This window comes from Miniopterus natalensis, chromosome 1 (assembly GCF_054644295.1).
Source record: "Miniopterus natalensis isolate mMinNat1 chromosome 1, mMinNat1.hap1, whole genome shotgun sequence".
Classification (NCBI taxonomy): Eukaryota; Metazoa; Chordata; class Mammalia; order Chiroptera; family Miniopteridae; genus Miniopterus; species Miniopterus natalensis.
This window is the reverse complement of record NC_142081.1, coordinates 84,016,263-84,040,095: the sequence shown is the minus strand read 5'-3', so window position 1 is coordinate 84,040,095 and position 23,833 is coordinate 84,016,263. Positions and strand designations below refer to the sequence as shown.

At 39.3% G+C, this 23,833-nt stretch overlaps 1 non-coding gene across 1 annotated transcript; it reads left to right on the top strand.

Moving 5' to 3' along the window:
• Positions 1-23,164: 23,164 nt before the first annotated feature.
• Positions 23,165-23,270, top strand: LOC148094247 (U6 spliceosomal RNA). Its single transcript, XR_015716324.1, has one exon. It is a non-coding gene; the product is annotated as a U6 spliceosomal RNA (small nuclear RNA).
• The last annotated feature ends 563 nt before the right edge of the window (positions 23,271-23,833 follow it).

The following is a 23,833-nucleotide window of genomic DNA, read 5'->3' as shown; positions in this document are numbered from 1 at the left end:
GAAAAAAAAAATCACTGTGGCTGAAGCTTAGTGAGATCTGAGGAGAGAGGCTGGAGATGGGGTGGGAAGAAAAGCATGGACATCATGTGGGTTATGTAGGTCCATGGCAGGAAATATGCATTTTGTTCTAAGTTCACAGGAAATCTCTGGAGAGGTTTAAGGAAGCAAGATATCAACATAATTTAATAGGTGTGGTGGGTTTTGTTTGTTTTGTTTGTTTTTAAATCACTGACTCTTGCATAAGAGTTTTATGGGCAGCGTAATGAAAACTAGGGCTATCCTAGTTCTTGGATTGAAAAAGCACATCAAGCTCCCTAGTATGGTTAGTAGAGGGTCTTCAAACACCTTTTCATGATCACTACTTCATTTGGGGGGAGTCTTTGGAGCACATTAGGCAGAAATACTGGTGGTTAGAACAATCCTTCAGAAACCTGGAATCCAGACTTAGTGACTCTGGTCCAGGCATTTAGGGACATCTCCACTGTGGCTTGCCAGAAGATGCTGGGGAGGAGGAGGTAGAAGGTGGCTTCTTTAGCTGGGATTGTTTGATTTGCCCCCTTCTTGCAAGGCTGAATTTATCAGTGAAATTTAGTTCTTTTTCTTCAGCAAGGAAATGTATTTCAACCCTGTTCACCTAACAGGGTTGGGGGGGGGGGGGGAGACACCATTGCTAGTGTTATAGATCATTGCTTCTCCAAGTTACCCCCAAAGTATCCAGGCACCTAGGTGTGCATGAGGAAGACACCTCAGGAAATCAGCCTTTTCATTGAAGGCTGAGACTGTTGAGTGTTATGTTGATTTAGCTTCCTATTCCATAATATACTTAGGTTTGTTTGAAAATTTAGAGAGTATTATGTTTCAAAATATTTTATCAATAAAGTTATTTTTCTTTCCCCTTGCAATTTTCTGGTTAAAAACAAATTTCCAACCTCCTAAGAGGTCTTGGATGACCTGATACACTGCTGCTGACCAAGGGGATGCCTGTTCTCCAGTGTAAGAGGTGAGAGTCTAGGTCCATCACCACCACCACCCTGCAAACCAAAAGAATTAGGTGCCTGCACCAAAAAAGTGGTAAATGAAGGCTGGGCCTGAGGTGGGGAGGCAGGAAGGGAAGAAATAAGAATCTTCCCAGGTTCCACAACATGCTTGATTTTTAGCTGGTGCCCAGTCCTGTGTGACACCCCTCTCTCCAGAGTGAACCCCTGTACTTCCTGCAGGACGTATGGGTCCTGGGTTAATTCCATGACTGCCTTACCCATAAAACTAACCTCTCGTTTATTTCTGATGAAATGCTGCAAGATAAGCATTAGTAGAAGAAAACCAAAGGATCCCACACCTTCTTATGGTGGTTTGGGTGAATTGTCCATGAAGTTCACACTAGTTTTCCTATTTTGCAAAATCAATGCAATTTCTTATTTGCCAAGCCAACACCAGGATCCCAGCCAAATCAGCCATGAAGTGTTATCTTTTTTCAACTTCAAATAATGAAGTAATCTTGTTTTCCTGAAATGTCTTGAAAAGGTTATTGTCAGGCTGACACTCTGCCTGCCAGCTTTTATTTGGAAACATATTTTTAAATGTAGTCACTTCAATTTTTGGAGAGAAAAAGGCCAAGAAAGAGTCAATAAAGCAGGGGCTGAGGTTACTACCCATCCATTAATCCCTGGGCTCTGATTAAACCTGAGCCGTGCAAACACAGCCTTTTGTAAGCGGTACTTGGCGGGGGGGGGGGGGGGGGGGGGGGGCGGGGGGGGGGTTAGAGTTGAAAAGGAAAGCTTTTCAAAGTCATCAGAAGATGAACATCAATCTAAGTGCATCTATGTAGCTCAAGGGTGTCAGAATACATAATCAGGGGTCAGAAATTTCTTTGCAACAGAGCAAAAATAAGCTCACATGAGCACAAATCTAAAGGCAGTGGACTTACAAGCAATCCAAGTGTCAGCTTGAATTTATTTCTCCACTTGAAAAGGGGAAACTTTGAAAGCTGGCTGCCAGTCTGGAGGGAACCTCCTCAACTCTTCTTCCCATGCAGACAAAGCTTTGAATGTTGTAAAGAGAAACCCAAAGAACAGCACAGGAAGCTTTCAACTTCTTACATTGAAAAAAAAAGTGCTTTTTTATCCTATATTAGTTTCAGGTGTACAGCATAGTGGTTAGACAATCAAATACTTTACAAAGAGTTTCCCCTGATATATCCAGTAACAACCTTGCACCATACATTGTTATTATAATATTATTGACTATATTCTCTATACTGTAATTTACTTCCTGGTGACTATTCTGTAACTACCATTCTGTACTTCTTAACCCCTTCACCTTTTTTTTCCAATGCCCCAACCATCAGTCTGTTCTCTGCATCTATGAGTCTGTAGAAGGTGTTCTTTAAAGGGGGGAGGAGGGGAGGAAAAACAGAAAGATAACAAACCTTTTCTATAATAAACAAACAAAAGTAAAATCTGATTTTTCAGTATGCTGTCTGATACATCTGAAAGGGGTTTAGCAAAGATATTAACATACCATTTTAACTGCATTGAGAATTTTGCTAGGACAACAAAGTTATTTCATATATATATACATACATACACACACACACATACATACATATGTATTCACACAATTGAGAGTATAGAAATCTGAGTATGTAACCATCTCCCTTGTGAATGGAAAAAACATCATTATAGCATTCAAATTGGAGGGGATCAATAGTAATGGAATTTCCTGAGAGTGCCATGTGGAAAAAGGGTCATGGAAAACAATACCTGTGGAACTGATTACTTGTCATTAGACTAAGTGGCATAAAAATAAATTTTTTCCTCTGCTGCTGTAATTCACTTTCAGGCATTCAAACAGAAAGCTGCAAATTAGCAAAGTAAAAGATCCACTCCAAGATGATGCTGGTGCTCTTGGAAAATGTCTTCTGCAGCAATCTTTTGGAATTAGAGCCAGGGTTAGAAGTTTATGAACTGAGTCAACATTGCACGTACAAGCTGCCTGTCAGTGGGGTCATACAGGAATTGGGCTGAGGGTTAGTCACCAGGCTCCTGGGGTTACCCAAAAGCTTTTGCATCTCATTTTCCTTCATCAATTAAATAGGGAGGCCTTTCCTCCTGAATCATTTTTTTTTTGTTTGTTTAAGATAAAATTGTTAACATAGAGAAAGCACTTTTAAAGCATGAATACCTTTAATACACAAGAAATATATTGTTCGCAAATTACTCTAAACAGCCTGAGCAGAAGGTAGAGGGTAGAGGGCAGGTAATGACCTGCACAGGCTGTTCCAGTTTCTCTTGAGGCCGATATGGGATGGAAGGTGGTATGTAGAAAAAGGAGCAGGTCACTCTGCTCTGGACTTTATGCAGCCAAATGGACTGGAGTTTAGGGGCATCAGTGGGCTTGTTAATATATCTCGCCTCTTCCATGTAGGAAACGCAGAGGAAGCCTGGCTTACTAGAATTGCAACCTCACTTTTCAGACCCAACTGTCTTCTATTGTCAAAAAGAGCTAAACATGTTGACTGGGTTCTGTCAAGATGGCAGCATAGGAAAATGTGGTACTCAGTTCCTCCCACAACCACATCAAAATTACAACTAGATTACAGAACAACCATCATTTAGAACCAACTGAAATCTAGCTGAATAGAAGTCTTTCAACTAAGGATATGAAGAAGAAGCCACATAAAAGACTGATAGGAAGGGCAGAGACTTAGAAGGGGCTGATTCCACACTCACATGTGGTGGGTAAAAATTGGGAGAGATATCTTGACTGCAGAGGTTACCCCTGAGGAGCAAAGGGTCCTAGTCCCATACCAGGGCCCCTAGCCCAGGGTTCCAGTGCCAGGAAGAGGAGTCCTCATAACTTCTGGCTGTGAAAAGAAGTGGGAAATGTCGCTGAGTGAGACAGAGGGCTACTGAAGACTCAGATGTTCCTCTTAAGGGGCCCACACATGGACTTTCTAGGACTCACTCACTCTGAGCTCCAGCACTGGGCCAGCAGCTCAAAGGAAGAAGGAACATAAGGGGAGGAAGTGAAGTGTCTGGCATCAGGTCAAGAGCTGGAGGGGCAGCTTTCTCTCAGAGAGAACTGCTGACAGAGGCCATTGTTCCTTTTCTGAGCCCATCCCCCACAGAACTGGAAGGCAGGTGCCATATCTGAATCCTCAACAACCTGATTCACACTGTTTGCTCCAACCTGGTGATTCCTTGATGCCTTGCCCTACCTAACTTGCAGTCCCACCCAAGCCCTTTCCAGTGGCTTTTCCATAGGAATGGCTTGTTGTGGCACATGATTCAGACTTTGCTAAAATCTCTCACACAAGCAGCATCTGGCCTCAGCATGCCACATACCTCTTGTTAAGTGGTTGCAGGCCCAGCACTAGCAGCAGCCAGTCTTGGTTAGCAGCTTGGCCTCTCTGGGCACTTCAAAGCCCAGCATATGGAGCAGCCATCTGCAGATCACTTTGTAGCTCATGCCAAGTGATAGGGCACAGGTAGTGGCTGACCTTGACCTGTACTTCCTGGGAGGCCCCATAGCCAGTGCACCCAGTAGAAAACTTCAAACCACATTGAAGCACACCAAACCTTCTCCACAAGGAACACACTCAAGGGGCAGACTCAGTGGGCACCAGAGCCCTGTTGAAGTAAGTCCTGCTCTGTGGGGCATGCCCCTGCACAGCTGATCCTCCATGGTAGTAGAAGCCAGTCCTTGTATCCATTGGCTGGGGGTAAATCACTCCCATTGAGGTCTCAACAGCAATCAAGTCTCAACTAAAACACAAGAATGTACACAGCCCACACTGGTGGGTGCACCTGGAGTGTCCAGATGATCCAGGAGTCTGTGCCACAGACCCAACAGGACACATACTACATTAGGTGACACTACCAAGCCTAGGAGATATAGCAGCTCTACTTAATACATAGAAAGAAGTTCAAGGAGGCATCCAAAATGAGGAGACACAGAAACATGCCCCAAATGAAAGAACAGAACAAAACTCCAGAAAAAGAACTAAACAAAATGGAGAAGAGCAATCTACCAGATGCAGCGTTCAAAACACTGGTTATAAGGATGCTCAGTGAACTTAGAGGAAGCATAAATAAACCTGGTGAGAATTTCAACAAAGAGATAGGAAACATAAAAATGAAAATGAAAACATAAAAAAGAACCAGTCAAAAATGAAGAATACATTAATGGAAATGAAGAATATATTACAGGGAATCAACAGTGGAGTAGACGAAACAGAGAATCAAATCAGAGATTTGGAAGACAAGGAAACAGAAAACACCCAATCAGAAGAGGAGAAAGAAAAAAGAAACACACACACACACACAAACTGAGGATAGTATAAAGAGCCTCTGGGACAACTCCAAGTGTACCACTACTCACATCATGGGGGTACTGGAGGAAGAGAGAGAGCAAGTAATTGAAAACCTATGTGAAAAAATAATGATGGAAAACTTCCCCTACTTGGTGAAGGAAATAGACACACAAGTACAGGAAGCACAGAGAATCCCCAACAAGAGGAACCCAAAGAGGCCCACACCAAGACACGTAATAATTAAAATGCCAAAGGTTACAGACAAAGAGAGAATCTTAAAAGCAGCAAGAGAAAAGCAGTTAGTTACCTATAAGGGAGCTCCCATAAGACTGTCAACTGATTTCTCAATAGAAACTTTGTAGTCCAGAAGGGAGTGGCAAGGAATATTCAAAGTGATGAAAAGCAAGAACCTACAACCAAGATTACTCTACCCAGTAAAGCTATCGTTTAGAATTCAAGGACATATAGATCCTCCCAGGCAAAAAAAATCTAAAGGAGTTCATCACCACCAAACCAGTATTACATGAAATGTTAAAGGATTTTATTTAATAAGAAGGAGGAAGAGGAGGGGGAGGAGGAGAAGAAGAAAGTAAAAAACATGAATAACAAAATGGCAATAAATACATATCTATCAACAGTTGAATCTAAAAAACAAAAGAAGCAAGCAGAACAGAAATGGATCATAGATACAGAGAACATTTTGATGGTTGCCAGATGGGAGGGAGTTTAGGGGAATGGCTGAAAAAGGTGAAGGAATTAAGAAGTGCAAATTTGTTGTTACAGAATAGTTGTGGGGGTGTAAAGTGCAGCATAGGGACTATAGTCAATAATATTCTAATAACTATGTATGGTGTCAGATGGTTACAAGCTTTATCAGGATGATCACTTAGTAAGTTATATAATGTCTAATCACTGGCTTGTACACCAGAACTTAATATAATATTGTATGCCAACTGTAACTGAAAAGCAAAAAATTGTTTAAAGTAAAAGAAAAAAAAAGTTGACTTGCATTTGTAACAATTCTTTGAGAGGGAAAATACCCAAGCCTTTGACTATATTTTCTATCATTTTAGAAGACAAAACCCATCAAGTTAGTACCAAACCCTATATATATACTGTTTTGTTCCTATATATACATACCTTTTCAGTAAAGGAAGCACATTATGGCTTCTTTTTGGCATATCCAAACTGCCAATTGCCAGCATCATTACTCTTGTGCATTGGGGCCATTATTTAGTAAAATAAGGATGACTTGAACACAAGCACTGTGATATGGCTGCAGTCAATCTAATAACCAAGATATCTATTAAGTGACTAACAGGCAAGGAGCATCTAACTGGACAAAGAGGAGATACATATCGCAGGTATGATGGAGCAGGAGGTTAAAATTTAAAATAGGAATTGTTTATTTTGGGAATTTTCCATTTAATACTTTTAGAACTGTGGGTAACCACCAGTAACTGACACCACAGAAAGTGAAACCATGGATAAGGGTGCCTACTGTATTAGCAACATAATGCAAGCAAAGGTTTGCTCTCTTGAGGCTATGTCATGAGAAGAATATGTCAAGGGAAGCTCAACAACCCCAAGAAAATGAGAACCAGCTGGAACACACTTGAACTGCTGAGGTGAAGAGTGAAATCATCAGAGCTTCCCAGTTAGCCAGCAGTTTGAAGCCAGCTGGTCCCAAATGACCAGCAAACATGTGATCCAGAATAAAAGTTTATTTTTTTATGCCACCATGTTTGGGGATGGATGGCTTGTTATGCAGCCACTTGTAGCAATAGCTGACTGATATTGGTCCCCATGGAAAGTAGAACAGGTTATAAATTACAAGTGGAAGCCAGGCATTTGGTGTGTAATACAGGATTTTTTATAGCTGCAAAATTTGGAAACTGTATTTTAGCAATGTGACTTGATTGATCCTCATTGACATTCAGTTGGCATCCCAGATTCCTTCAATGACTGAAACACTAAATGTAAATTGGATAAAAGAAAACTAGATATTTAAATTCTCCCCCTATTTTTACTACAGAAATGTTCAAACCCAAAAGAAAGCAGACTAATGAACCCTCATAAAACCATCACCCAGCTTTAACAATTATCAGCATTTTACAAAATATATTGCTGCTTGCCTACCCACTGTTTCCTTGAAAATCAGATCTTTTAAATTCCAGATCCACTAGAATATACCTTTCTTGAGTTCCTAGAGTCAAAGTAGATTCTCTAACAGGGGTTCCTAAATTTGAGTTCAAGGGGTCCATGCATCTTCAGAAATTTATGCAAAAATTTGTGTATGTAAATTTTCTGTGGAAGAGGTCCATTGTTTCCACCAAATTCAGAAGATAAGATTTACATAACTGCACACACACAAAACTCGGCCATTCCTGCCTACTCTCTCCCAACTGTGCCAGATACCAGCATCTTGCACCCTCTGCAGACAGCAGAAAGCACATCTATATGAGGAATCAGATCTCCTCAGCCCAAGGAGAAACACAAACTCTCCAGATGGCAGATCATGGGCTTGCTTATGTAGGCAAAGAAATAAGGCCAAGTGTCAGCTTTAATTTTATCAGTACTACAAGTCACAATCCTTTAAATAATCAGGAAGAACAACTTTGTCTTTGAGTGAAAATGACTTGGGTGGCTTAAGGGCTCAATTTCTAGACCTCAGCTGACTAACAACTTGGTTGCCCTGCCAGCCCACCTCATCAGCAGAGAGGAAGTACCTCGGGGTTGGTAGACTGAGCCTAGTGCAGTGGTTCTTATATTTTTGAGAACATATGAATCACCTCAAAGACTTTAAAATCCCTATTTCTGGGTCTAATTCCAGACCTACTGAATTGGAGTCTCTCTGAAATCTGCATTTTTAACAACATCCACAGACCACATGCCAAGAAGCACTGGCTGAGGGTTGCCCAGATCTAGAGCAACCATCTTGAGCTTAAAGCAAGTCTTCCTTTCTTGAACTTATATTTCCTTTCAGTCTGTAAATGGGGTGGAGAAAGAAAGAAAGAAAGAAAGAAAGAGAGAGAGAGAGAGAGAGAGAGAGAGAGAGAGAGAGAGAGAGAGAGAGAGAGAGAGAGAGAGAGAGAGAGAAGAAAGAAAGAAAGAAAGAAAGAAAGAAAGAAAGAAAGAAAGAAAGAAAGAAAGAAAGAAAGAAAGAAAGAAAGAAAGAAAGAAAGAAAGAAAGAAAGAAAGAAAGGAAGAAAGAAAGAAAGAAAGAAAGAAAAAGGCTTTAAACTCTCTACCAGCCTAGAAATCTGTGATTTCTAAGATTTCCAGTTTCCTTTAGTGCTTGTGTACCTCTACTAATTTGTAGGACTCTTGTTTCACTGGGCTAGTTTGAAAGGTTTGGGGGTAATTCTCATCAATCCAAACTGGGGAGAGCCAGCCAGAGTCGGGGGCCCCTCATAGCTATGTGGACTACACAGGTGGCAGTGGCAGGCATGGAACACAGGGTCAAGCAAAGTCAAATTTGAATTTCTAAACCAGTCCTTCCCAGGAGAAATGTCACATAAGCAATGGGAGCTCCAGAAGTTCCCTTCAAGTACAAAAGGAACCAAGAAAGTAATGAGAAGCACAGAGCCAAAGGACAGTAAATACAGCCCCTACCCCTCTCCCTGTTCAACATCAAGGCCACTGGTACAATGTGGGTTTCATTAATGGCTCAGAGACAATATTTCACAGAGTTATAAGTTCAAGATGTTATTGAAAAACCCATATTGTGTGTGTGTTTTTAAATAGCCCCTTCCCCTTTCCCCAAGGTTTTCTTAAATTATTTCTAAAAAAACTTTTTAAGGTGATTCCACCCAAGTGGTCAAATTTCTAAGGGTTTGGGGCAACCCTCACCAGTGCCAGTGAAACCCAAAACGGTTTGGTAGAAAGATGATGCTATTTCCTCTGCGTCTCAGTGGGAGAGGGGGAAAAGCTGTGAACCCTTTAAGTACATAAGCAGGATAGTGTGGGTGGCCCCAGAGAGGGACACCTGTTTTGCTACTAAATGTGAGATTACAAACACAATTTTTCCATAATACTATCCTATCTGAAGCTTAGCCAGCACTGCAAAGCCAAGGGAATTTCTAGAGAAATTGAGAGCAAGATCTCACAAAGTCTTAAAGGTATAATCTTGGAAAAGAACCACTGCATTAAAAGAAAAAGCCTGAGGGACATTCTTTTTCATAGATGCAGACTATTCCATGATATCACTATATTAGTTACTGGTAGACATTAAGGTTGTTTACACTTTTTCCCACTATAAACGATGCTGCAATAGATAAACAAATATATGTTAACATATATTACACATATTTCTGGAGGATGAATTTCACAATTAATGTTGATGGATTAAGAATATTTACCAGCATGGATATTGAACATTTAATAAATATTGACATACAGGATGGAGCAAAAGTAGGTTTATGGTATTCGTGTGGAAAATAGTACAATAATTAATAAATAATAATACAAAAAGAAACTGTTTCTCATTCTCACAGTGATAAACCTACTTTTGCCCTACTCTGTATTATTTTCCCTCAAATAATACTAACAAGTCTTATTCCCATCAGAAGTAGGTAAAAGTATCTGTTTTCTCACACAGCACAGTTGTTCCTTTTTATCCCGTTCTAATGGGCATAAAATGATCTTACTATTTTTATTTGCATTCCTGTGAGTCAGGTTGAGCATATTTGTATATGTTTATTGGCCATATGATGAGCATTTTCTCTTCTGTGCATGCGTGTTCTACCCTTTGTCATAGTAGGTTCTTTTTCTTTTGAATTTGTAAAAGCTGAATAACATTAACACTTGGTCTGTCACATATGTTAATAATGTTTTTCCCCAGGCTTGTTTGTCTTTTAACTTTGTTCCTAATCTTGTCCTTAGACATACAGAGATTTTAAATTTTTAGGTAGTCAACTCTTTATAGATTCTGTGTTTCCTAAAGGCTTAACCCACCCAAGGTTGTCAAATATATATCTTAAATTTTCTTCTAAAATATTTACAGCTAAAAAGAGCAAGAACTTTAAATCATACATCTTAAATTTATTTTTGTGCATATTAAGTGAGGTTGAGGTCTCAGTTTAGATTTTTTTAGATAAAGCCAATCATGACAACACCGTCTAGAAAATGCCACCCTATTCTCTGGTGAATTGAAATGTCATATGTTCATATACTATACCCCCATGACCTGTTCCTAAACTCTCTCTCTCTTTTAAATTCCTATGACTGTGCTACACTCTTTTATTTGCAATATGTTCATAGTAAATTTTAATATTCTCTATTTTTTCTAAAAATTTTTGGACAATACTTACATATCTATTTTTATACAAAAACTTTAAAATACTTTGTCTATTATAAAACTACTCACTGGAATTCTGATCGGAATTTCATCTTATGTAATTAAACTTTTGCACTCAGAAGCATGGTAGGTCTTTCCATTTATTCAGCTTTTGCCTATGGTCTTATAATCCTATTTTATACATTTTCAATTGTGTTTTCATTCCACAATTAGAACTGTGTTGCTAATATGAATGAAATTTTGCCACTCAGGCAATCCTCATTATTCAAAACTACATCTACTTGCTAAAATGTATTTGTAATTCACTGCACTTTCATGGTCATTCACAGACATGTGCAAAGTGGCAAAAATTTGAGTCACCTGATGTGCAAATTATCAGCTGAGGTTGATTAAGGAGATGCTTTGCCTTTTTGTTTCAGCTTTCATACTGTAAGCAAGTCTCTCTTTCATGGTATATTTAGTGACACATTGTTTGCATTTTTTGTGCTTTTTTGGGTGATTTCACTCTTTCAAATGGCCTCAAGTATAGTGCTGAAGTGCTGTGCAGTGTGCCTAGGTGTAAAAAGACTGTAATGTGCCTTAGGGAGAAAATGTGTGTATTAGAAAAGCTTTATTCGGGCATGAGATATAGACATGAGTTGGCTGTGAGTTCCATGTTAGTGAATCAACAATATATATTAAACTGGTGTCTCTAAACAGAAACACTCATAAACCAAGTTTATGTATTGATTGGGTGACGAAAATGTTAGACTAGAGGCTCGCAGGAACCTAACCATGTATTTATTTTCCCTAGGAGCAGTCTTTCAGCATTTGCTAATTCATTGTTTTGGGGAACTTTATAGAGCATAATTACTGCAAATAACAACTGCTATATATCTCTATCTGCTATCTTTATATCAAATCTTAATATTAAGATTATGCCAAATTTGTAAAATTAATTAGTAAGCTTTTCATTCTTTAATATGATCTGGAACAGTTCAAATACAAAAATTCCTTTCTTTGGGCCAATCTGTACTCAAGGCTGAACTTTATTTTATTTTCCAAGCCAATTACATCCCACCACATTGTCAGAGGTTCTTTAACATTAAGATTGTTCAGTAATGTGTTTGCATTAAATCTTTTATTATTTAAGTTGTAAAATTCTAATATATAACAAATTTGCATATAAACCCTCTCCCATTATTTTCTCCTGAGAAATTGAAATCTAAAGATTAAATACCCAAAAGATCAAAATCTAAAAATTAAGTTATAGTCCAAAAGATATAATTTCCAAAAGCTCTTGCCTTTGTGAGTTAAAAATCCAAAGAAACTGATGTTTAAGCATCACTAGAGGGTCCTCCATGCTTAGGCAGGGTGAGTGTTGCCAAGTGCTGCAGTCTGGGCTAACTGCTGAAAGGGTATAGTTCATTCCAGACCACATAAGTTGAATTAGCCTGTCAAACATGCTGCCTTTTAGAAGTCCAGTGTGTTCAAAAAAGGTGAGATTATCACAACATGGGCTTTACAGCTGCCAAAGTTGGGAAGCAAGACAATTTGCAGACCGTAAGTGCAATTATTCCAGATAAAATTATATGCTCAAACCCAGCGCTTACAGTTGCCAAGTCTTAAGCAAAAATTCATTGGTGTCTGAAAGAAGGAGAGAATGGTGAAAAATCTTGATTCATTTCCCCAGGATAATGATTAGTCTACATTTATCCAGAGTCCACAACCTGGCAATTTAAACTCCATCAGAAGAAATCCTGATCAAGAGGTTAGATTTGGCACCCTTCATTAACATATTTAGGGGAGAAAGCTACCTATATGCACTATGTCCCCTTTCAGAAAGTGGCATTTTGAAAATGCTATATTCTTACTAGTGTTTCTGCAATGATAGTTCCAGGTATTAAGCCTTATTTGATGAGCCTTCATTTTTCATCCAGCATATTCTGTCATCTTAATTTCTCATTTTCCTGTTGGGTAACCTGATGCTGCGATGAGCTGAGCATGGCTGTCCAGGACGTACTTCACACGGTCCTGTAAACAGGCATTTTCGATGCTGTGCTACAGGGGCTCTTCTACTACAGCCTGTGAAACCTGCCTGTCAGGGCTGGTTTCTCTTTCACTCATCAAGCCTGTTTCAAATGGAAGATGAAAGCTGCTCTTGACAACTGTGTCTGGTATCCTAGAGCCCTAGTGAACACCATTCTTCTCTCATAGGCTGCTACTCCATACAATGCACTGTATCTCGGCCCTGGGCATTTAAAGCGTTATTAAAAGCATGTGTACTTGAACCATCTAGTATAGGGTAGCTATATAAAATTCAGCATGCTCAGTTAAATATAAATTTCAGATCAATAACAAAACATTTTTAGTATATCCCAAATATCACATGAGATATAACCCAAATACTAAAGTAATTTATTTATCTGAAATTCAAATTTAACAAGCATCCTATATTTTTTAAATTTTATTTTTCAATTATAGTTAACATTCAATATTATTTTATATTAGTTTCAGGTGTACAGCATAGGGGTTAGACAATTATATAATAAAGTGATTCCCACCTCCACCCTCCAAAATTCAAGTACTAAGTTGGCACCATACATAGTTATTACAATATTATTGACTATATTCCCTATGCTGAATTTATATGCTTGTGACTATTTTGTAACTACCAATTAATACTTCTCAATCCCTTCACCTTTTTAACCAGGCCTCCCAAACCCCCTCCACTATTGCAACCATTGGTGTGTTCTCTGTATTTTGATGCCATTCTTTTTTATGGCTGAGTAATATTCCATTGTACATATGTACCACCACTTTTTTATCCAATTGTCTATTGATGGACACTGTGTTGCTTCCATATCTTGGCAATTGTAAATAATGCTGCAATGAACATATGGGTGCATATATTCTTTCTGATTGATGTTTCAGGATTCTTAGGATATATTCTTAGAAGTGGAATCACTAGGTCAAATAACAGTTCCATTTTTAATTTTTTGAGGAAACTCCATACTGTTTTCCATGGTGGCTACACCAATCTGCATTCCCACCAAAAGTGCACAAGGGTTTCCTTTTCTCCACATGTTCCCCAATGACTTGTTGTTTATTGATTTATTAATGATAGTGATTCTGATAGGTGTGAGGTGATATCTCATTGTGTTTTTAATTTGCATTTCTCTGAAGATCAGTGACACTGAGCACTTTTCTGTGTCACTTGGCCATCTATATGTCCTCTTTGGAGAAGTGTCTTTTAGGGTCATCTGCCCATTTTTAAATTGGACTGTGTGAATATCTTCTCCCCTTCAGCAAGTTGTCTTTCCATTTTGTTGATGGTTTCCTTTACTGTACAAAAGCTTTTTAGTTGGATGTAGTCCTTTTTGTTTATTTTTCTTTTATTTCCCTTGCCTGAGAAGATATATCAGAAAAATTATTGCTAAGAGAAGTGTCAGAGATCACTTCTCAGCCTTTTGGTTGAGATCAAGTGTAAAAATGTCAGAGAGTTTACTGCCTATGTTTTCTTCTAAGAATTTTTTGGTTTCAGGTCTTACATTTAAGTCTTTAATCCATTTTGAGTTTATTCTTGTATGTGGTGTAAGAAGGTTTCATTTTTGCATGTATCTGTCCAATTTTCCCAACATCATGTATTGAATAGACTACCTTTAACCCATTGTGCGTTCTTGTCTCTTTTGTCATATATTAATTAACCATATAGTTGTGGGTTTATTTCTGGACTCTCAATTTCATTTTATTGATCTATGTGTCTGTTTTTTGCCAGTACCACATTGTTTTGATTACTATAGCCTTCTAATATAGTTGATATAAGGTAGTATAATACCTCCAACTTTGTTCTTCTTTCTCAAGATTGCTATGACTATTTGGGGTCCTTTGTGGTTCCATACATTTCTGAATTGTTACAGTTCTGTGAAAAATGCCATTGGTATTTGATAGGGATTGTGTTGAATCTATAAATTTCTTTGGGTTGTATGAACACTTAACAATGTTAAGTCTTCCTGTCCATGAGAATGGTATATGCTTCCATTTATTTGTATCTTCTTCAATTTCTTTCTTCAATGTCTTATAATTTTTTGAATATAGGTCTTTTGCCTTCTTGGTTAAATTTATTCCTAGGTATTTATTTATTTATTTATTTGATGCAATTGTAAATGGGATTGTTTTCTTAGTTTCTCTTTCTGATAATTCATTATTGGTGTATAAAAATGCAACCAATTTATGAATATTTATCTTGTATCCTGCTACTTTAACAAATTTATTAGTTCTAATAGTATTTTGTGTGACATATTTGGGGTTCTCTAAAACAGTATCATGACATCTGCAAATAAGTTTTACTTCTTTCCAATTTGGATGCCTTTTATTCCTTCTTCTTGTTCTGATTGCTGTGGCTAGAACTTCTAGTAAAATGTTGAGTAAGAGTGATAAAAGTGGACATCTCTGTTTTGTTCTTGATCTTAAGCATCCTATATTTTTATTTGCTCAATCTAGTAACCCTAATCTAAAAATTGAAAACCACATTGAGGGGTGACTTCAACTTGAGGACTTCCACTTAAATTCAAAATTGGCCTCCACACTTTCCTCCTTGGCCCTTAATGAAAAATGACATTTGGAGCTAACTGATGTAGTGCTGCCTACCTAGGCCTGGCAGCCACATTAATCTAGAACCTCACTAGTGCTCTGTAGAATAGGCTGAACTCAGTTCCTGTGCAGTTTAAGAGGAATGAGTATTGTTCCAACTACCAGTGTTTGAGGAGATCTAATCCCACCTCAGTCTTCCTTGAAGACTTTTGTCCTAGTGAGAATCAAGTCAAGCTGCAACAGTTTTAGGTGTAAACCCTCCCTTCACAGCAGCCTGCACACCTGTTGCCTGGCTCAGGTCCACTGGCATACACACCAATTGCACTAGGTAACCTCAGCCCTGACAGACATTGTATTGCTCATCTATGTAAAAAGTGCCCCATGTCTGTGAATAAAACCACTCTAAGTGCAGTAACCTGCTACCAGGTAATGCCACATGACAGGCTCTTGAAAAATATGAGCTTTAAACACTCCACCTAGTCTGTACTAACATTGACCTAATGAGACTTCCAGAATCAGAACTAAAAGATGCGAGAGGGAAAAGTATCAATTCCTTACAGGAGAAATAAAAGTTAGGGTCAACATACATATGTAAAAATGCTGTTTCATTTATAATATATATTTTTAAACTAAAGAAAGGAGATATCGCTGGGAGCCTATATATTTGGCAAAAATTACAAAGATTTTATAGCACCTGGGGTTATCAAGGGTGTGAGAAATGGCTATTGTCATATAGTCTTGGTGAGTATAAATTTGTATGGTCTTGCTGGACAGTATAATTGCATAAGAGAGGTATGTTTATAATAAAGAAAAATTAGAATTGCTTAGATGTCAATTAATAGAAACTAATAATTAAGGCATACTCTTATGATAAGAACAAGAAAGGAAATTACAGAATTATGTATATGTATTATGTGTATGCTTCCATTTCAGTTTCTAAATTATCTGGATTATAGACAACCAAATAGGTTGATAGATATGTGTTCCAATTGGTCTCAGAGTTACCTAGAGTAATAAGGACAAATAAAAGTATTCTTTCCCAAATTTGAACCAAATATATGTCTCAAGTGGTGACTTCCAAGCCAGTTTCTTATGATAAAACAGACAATTGCGGGGGGGGGGGGGGGCACTCATCCCATTTGGTCTTCCTTGAATTGTCATAGGGGACAATTCACTCTGAGTCTGAGCAGTTTCCCTCAAGAGATGGGGTAAACAGGTTTTGTGGGACCTAACCATATATAATTTAAGGTCCCCTTTAATACAAAAAATGTTTAATGTTTTTCTTGTGCATATGTTGAAAATCACTTGACCTTCTAAACCCACTACTAGGGCACCTCCCAGGTCCAAGGCAATCAGAGGTCCAAACTCAAGCACAGCAGGGTGTGGCTGGTGCTTAGTCAAAGGGGAAAGGTGAAGTGGGGAGTCCAGTTCCCGTGCACCCTCCAAGTGTGCAGCTAGGTAAGGGTGGTTGATGACTAACACTCAACCTCATTACCCCTCCCTGGGGAAAGAGTGAGGTTGTTCCCCTACCTCATGCCAGGCAAAGGTGGTCCCATGGAAAAACAGAGATCTGGGGTGTCTGCTTCCCAACTGGAAGATTCTGAAGGCATGAGGCATTCTGGATCAGCCTACAAAGCACAGAGATGCAGAGGCTGCAGGGGGCAGTAGTCTGGTAGTCTGTACTTTTACTGTTTAGGGGATGTTAGGAAGTATGAATTCCATGGGCCAGGGGATGCTGTGGCAGGCAACTATGCATAAGAGATCTTGAAGGGACGCCTGCCAAGGGGGGCTTCCAATCTAGATAAGGAAATTAAAGAAAAAAGCCAGGTGTCATGCCAGGGAAGCAGGAGCTACTGTAAAGATGGAAGGGGTTAGCCAAAGAGCATCACAGTATGGACAGAGGTCTCTGAAGAATCTACTAATATGCCCCCAAAGAGGTAGCATTTGGAGGTTCACAGGACAGAGGGCTGCAGAGAGAATTATAAACAATATCATCTATGTGAAAAGAGCTTTACTTCTCTCATCCCTTCTCCTCATTCCTTGTCCCACTTCCACTAGGAAAACATTTGTGAGTGACAAGTAGGAGATCATGGTGGAGCATGAATGAAAGCACAGGCTCCATGCCCCTCTACCGATGGCAGATTCCTGAACCATGCCTTAAGGGGCTGAAGAGGAAGGAGAAGAGAGGCTGGGAATTGGAGATGAGGTTGAAGTTATGTTATAGTGCACTGGACTTTTAATATCTGAAGATGTGACAGATTTCACAGCCAAAAGTGAACTGAAGGTGATGGAAACTGCCAGAATTGCCATCAATGAACACAGAAAGGGAGATCAGAAAGAGTTTGTTTAAAGGCAGTGGTGAGAGAAAAGTAATGACTGTTCAGCCCATGAAATACATCAGTTACACAAAATATATTTCTCATTTGACTTTTTACTTTGTAAGACTGCTTACAATGACCTACCTACTTTATCATAGTAACACTATGCACTAAAACATGGTGATTTGTCATAGAATTTGCAACTCACAAACATGACATATGATCCCCCTGACTCACATTCATAGTCTCAACAACCATCACAGAACATTTTAAAAGTTCTCATTCATTCTATACTTTGATTTCTATCCCTTCCACTTCTTCCTAATAGAGGCAACCAAAATGTATAATCATAATTGACACTGATTTCTTTATGGTTTGCTTTCAGCTGAATGACATGGGCAAGTCTGAGAATGTCTAGGGCAACAAATATAAAATTGAAGACTTAAGCACTGGCCAAATCTTCTGTATAAAAGTATCAAATTTTTATATTAATATATACAATTTCAAAATAGCTATAAGCAGTATTCAAAACTCTTGAATAGATGATCTCCTTTTGCAAAATTTACATTCACTTTCCTGTTTAGTAAGAAGATACCTTGATGCTCTTAAAAATTTTCTTCCATTTTAGTTTTCATATCAATGGGGCACTATTTCACCAGTCACTCAAGTTGGTGCAGTTTTCTCAAGCTGACATATTTGTCCCCTTTGGTGCCACACCCAAAACATCTAAGTGCATCACCTCTCCCCCGAGCAAGGTAATTTCATTCAGCAAACAATTGTTTGAACAATTATTAAGGGTCGATCTTGACATTGGGAATATAATAACAAACAAGACAAAGCGCTTGACTTCATGGGACTTTCATTATGTTGGGAAATTAGTTAACAAATTGAGAGATATAGTAGTTGGGATTCTCCAGAGAAACAGAACCCATAGAATAGGTAGGTAGATAGATGATATATGATAGATATAGATAGATGATAGATGATGATGATAGATGATGACAGATGATAGATAGATAGATATAGATGATGATAGATAGATAGATAGATGATAGATAGATAGATAGATAGATAGATAGATAGATAGATAGATAGATAGATGATAGATAGATGGATAGATGATAGATAGATAGATGATAGATGATAGATAGATAGAAGATAGATAGATAGATGATAGATAGATAGATAGATAGATAGATAGATAGATAGATAGATAGATGATAGATGATAGATAGATAGATAGATAGATAGATAGATAGATAGATGATAGATAGATAGATAGATAGATAGATAGATAGATAGATAGATAGATAGATAGATGATAGATGGACATAGATACGATAGACAGATAGATAAGGAATTGGCTCACACAATTATGGAGAATTATGAAGGCTGGGAAATCCAAAATCTGCAGAGCCAATGTTCCAGTTTCAGTCCAAAGACAATAGGCTGCTGAAGAACTAGGAAGATCCAATGTTCCCATTTGAAGGACATCAGGCAGGAGAATTTTCTCTTTCATGGGGGACGGTCAGCCTTTTGTTCTATTCAGGCCTTCAGCTGACTGGATAAGGCCCACCACATTATGGAAAGCAATCTTCTTTACTCAAGTCTACCAATTTATTTATTTTTATTTATTTTTATTTTTTTTATTTTTAATTTTATCTTTATTGTTGAAAGTATTATAGGTGTCCCATTTCCCCCAGCAATTGACCTCCTCCACCTCACTCCCATCCCCTCCCCAGGCCTTCACCCCATTATTAACTGTGTCCATGGGTTATGCATATATGCATATAACTTCTTTGCTTAATCTCTTCCCACCCTCCACCCCCCTTCTCTCTTCCCTCTGAAATATGATCCTCTGTTGCCTGCATCAATGTCTCTGGACTTATTTTGTTTGTCAGGTTCTTTTGTTCATTAGCTTCTTCTTAAAGAAGACCCTTCAACATTTCATGTACTACTGGTCTGGTGATGATGAACTCCTTTAGCTTTTCCTTGTCTAAGAAGCTCTTTATCTGACCTTCAGTTCTAAATGATAGCTTGGCTGGGTAGAGTAATCTTGGTTGTAGGCTCTTGTTTTTCATCACTTTGAATATTTCTTGCCACTCCCTTCTGTCCTGCAGTTTCTGTTGAGAAATCAGCTGATAGTCGTATGGGTGCTCCCTTGAAGGTAACTAATTGCTTTTCTCTTGCTGCTTTTAAAATTCTCTCTGTGTCTTTAACCTTTGGCATTTTAATTATGATGTGTCTTGATGTGGGCCTCTTTGGGTTCCTCTTGCTTGGGACTTTGTGCTTCCTGGGCTTGTAAGTCTATTTCTTTCCCCAGGTAGGGGAAGTTTTCTGCAATTATTATTTCAAATAGGTTTTCAATTTCTTGCTCTCTTTCTTTCCCTTCTGGCATCCCAATAATATAAATGTTGGGCTCTTGATGTTGTCCCAGAGGCTCCTTATGCTATCTTCATATTTCTGGATTCTTTTTTCTTTTTGCTCTTTTGGTTGGGTGCTTTTTGTTTCCTCATGTTCCAAATTGCTGATTTGATTTTTTGTGTCCTCTACTCTACTGTTGATTCCCTGTAAATTATTCTTCATTTCAGTTCATGTAGGCTTCCTTTCTGATAGGTACTTTATTAGGTCATCTATGGTCTCCCTTGTTTTCAAAATAGTCTTACTAATATCCTTGAGCATCCTTATAACCATAATTCTGAACTCTGTATCTAGTAGCTTACTTGGTTCTATTTCATTTAGTTCCTTTTCTGGAGATTTCTTTTGTTCTTTCCTTTGCGACATGTTTCTTTGCCTCTACATTTTGGCTGCTTCCAGGTGTTTGTTTCTATGTATTAATTAGGTAGAGATGCTATGTCTCCTGGAATTTGTAGAGTGGCTTTGTGTAGTAGGTGTCCCATAGGATCCAGTGTTTCAGATTCCCCATTCACCTTAGCTGGGCCTTCTAGGTGCTTCCCTGTATGAGCTGTGTGCTCTGACCTGTTGTAGTTGAGCCTTGGTTGCTGTTGGCATCACTGGGAGGAACTTATCCCCAGGCCAATTGGCTGTGAGGACCAGCTGCAACTACAACCAAAGAGCTGCTGTGCTGGAGACACCCTTATGGAGCAGGATTTACTTCAGTGGAGCTTTGTTCACCAAGTGCTCCCCTTGAGTGTGTACACTTGTGGATGTGGTAGGGTTGAAATCCAGCATGGTTGAGTCTGACCACCAGGTGCACTGTCTCTGGGGCCTCCTGGGAGGTGCAAAGTCAGCCTGTGCCAGTGCCTTGCCCAGGGCCACCCAGCATGAGCTACACAGCAAACCGAAGTTGGCTGCTACTTGTGCTGGGCTTGGAGGTGTCCAGGAGAGGCCAAGCTATTAGCCAATGCAGGCTTCCACTAGTGCCAGGCCTGGGGCCACTTATCAAGCTGTATGGGGCATGCTGCTGCTTGTTTGAGAGATTTTGGGAAAGTCCTAAGCCTGAGGCTTGAGAGGCCACTTGCATAGAAAAGCCACTGAAAATGGCCTGGATGAGCTGGCGAGTAGGGAGGGGCAGGGCCTCCAGGAATCTCTAAGGTGGGGCGTGGCCAGAGGTGTGAGTCAGGTGCTGGAGATTCAAATAAGGTGCCTGCCTGCTCACTGTGTGGGGGGAGGGCTCACCGAAGGAGTGATGGCCTCTGCCAGCTCTTCTGTCTGGGAGGAAGCTGCCCTTCCAGCTCTCACCCCAATTTCAGGAAACTTAGTTCCTCCCCAAATGTCCCAGGTTCCTTTCAAACCACTGCCCAGCGCCGGAGCTGAGAGGGAGCGCGTCTGAGTGATTCCGCGTGTTGGCCCTTTAAGAAGAAAGCCTGGGACTCCTATACCCTTCGCAACCCTCAGGGACAGTCCCTGATGGTTTTCACAGCCCAGAGTTGTGGGGACCTCTCTTCCCGGCCCTGGAGCCCTGGGCTGGGGGGCCCAATGTGGGGCTGGGACCTCTACTCCTCTGGGAAACTTCCAACTCCGAGATTCCCTCCGGGGTTTAAACCGAGGCACTGGGTGTGGCCCACGGCCGCACCTCCTTGATTCAGCCCCATCCACCGGTGTCTCCGCCCCTCCTACTGGTCCCGATGCTCCTTCAGTCCCCTGGTTGTGGGGCTTCTGTTCAGCCAGATCTCAGGAGGCTCTGAGTGATGCTGGTTCTGTGTTTTAGTTGTAATTTTGATGTGGTTGCGGGAGGCGGCGGGAGCAGCTGTTACCTACGCCACCATCTTGTTTCTCCCCAGGAATAACTCAAGTCTACCAATTTAAATGTTAACCTCATCCAAAAACACTTTAAATTTTTTATTTTTTTAAATTTTTATATCTTTATTGATTTCAGAGAGAGGAAAGGAGAGGGAGCGAGAGATAGAAACATCAGTGACGAGAGAGTCATCGATCGGCTGCCTCCTGCACACCTCCACTGGGGACCGAGCCCCCAACCCGGGCATGTGCCCTGACCGGGAATCGAACCCCGATCGCCTGGGTCCTAGGTCGATGCTCAACCGCTGAGCCACACCCGGCCAGGCCAAAAACACTTTAACAGGAACAAGCACAATAATGTTTGACCAAATATATGAGCACCCATTGCCAAGTTGACACATAAAATTAATTACCACAAGAAATAAAAAACAAATAAGATATTTTATGAATGGTAGACTACAGAGAAAATAAACCTGGCAATCTCATTGCATGCTGATATGAGAGAAAGTGACTAGGGAAGGAAAGAGGTTGATATAGGCATGTATTTAAGTTACAATATTGTCTCAGACTTTAAATACATCAGTATCCAAATGCCATCTTGTGGCTGGTTATTCACATTAACTTTCATTTATTTGGTGCCATTCATCTCACATCTGTTAAAATACGTTTAAATGTTTGTTTGGGATCAATGGAATTGCCTTCATAAGGCTCCAGGGTTTGTGTTTCTGTTGCACTTGCTTTATTAGTAGCAATTCCATGCTTGATGGGTTCAGGATACTAGCAGCCATACCAGTTTCACATCCTGTTCAAATACCTTCTTTACTTGTAATGGATTTATTTCAAGCACACCATAAAATAAAATATTCATGGTCAGTGTACATAAGGATGCCATAACAGAAATATTTACACATTTAAACTAACATACACAATCACTTTACAACCCCTATGTTTAGTGTAACAATAACATCATTACACAGAATAAACAGGACTGAACCAGTTTCCAGATCAAGGCTTCCATAAATAGTAGTCTGCATTCTTGACCCAATGTTGTAATCTTTGCTTGGTAACTTTATGCAGTCTAATAAAAGACTGATTATAAAAAAGGTCTTGGGCATGGCCCATAATCCATGATTTATCTTGAAGACATATTATCATTATTGTGTAGGTCAAATTTTTACATTCTTTTCACACACCACCACCACCACTACCACCACCACCTCTCCTTATATCTGCATTGTTCAGAGGGTCGACTGAAGTCAAGAGAATTGCTGGCTCTCTCTTTAACAAATAAATGTATCAAGTCAACACACTGGACACCTTAAACTTACACAATGTTATATATCAATTATATCTCAATAAAGTAAAATTTTAAAAATATTCTACAAAGCAAAAATGTTTATTAAACACTAAAGAATATTTATAACATATGAAAAAGGCACAACTACAATAATTCAAATACCCATGGTGCTCGCTTCAGCAGCACATATACTAAAATTGGAACAACACAGAGAAGATGAGCATGGTCCCTCTGCAAGAATAACATACAATTTGTGAAGCGCAAATAACTAATTAAATAAATAAATACCCAGATATATTAGTTTCCTATTGCTCTGTAGCAGATTACCACAAAATTAGCTGCTTAAAACAACACCCACTTATTGGCTCACAGTTCTATATGTCAGAAGTCCAGGATGGTGCCACAGAGTTCTCTGCTGAGGTTATCACAAGGCTAGAATCAAAGTATAAGCCAAGCTGAATTTTCAATGGAGGTTCTGGGGAAGAATCAGCTTTCAAGTTCATTCTTGTTGTTGACAGAATTTAGTTCCTTACAGTGATAGGATTTAAGTTGTCCTTTCCTTGACATGTGGCCCTTCTAGCTTCAAGCCAGCAATGACATGTCAGTCAAATCTATCTAATGCTTTGAATCTCTAACTTCCTAATCTGCAACCCTGGAAAAAAACTCTGCTTTTAGAGTGATCAGGTTAGGCCCACCCAGACAAATCTTCCTTTTGATGAACTCAGAATCAACTGATTATTAACCTTAATCACATCTGTAAAATCCCTTTTGCAACATTAAGTAACACAATCACAGGTGTAACACAAAAGGACAGAGATCATTAGGGCCTTCTTATA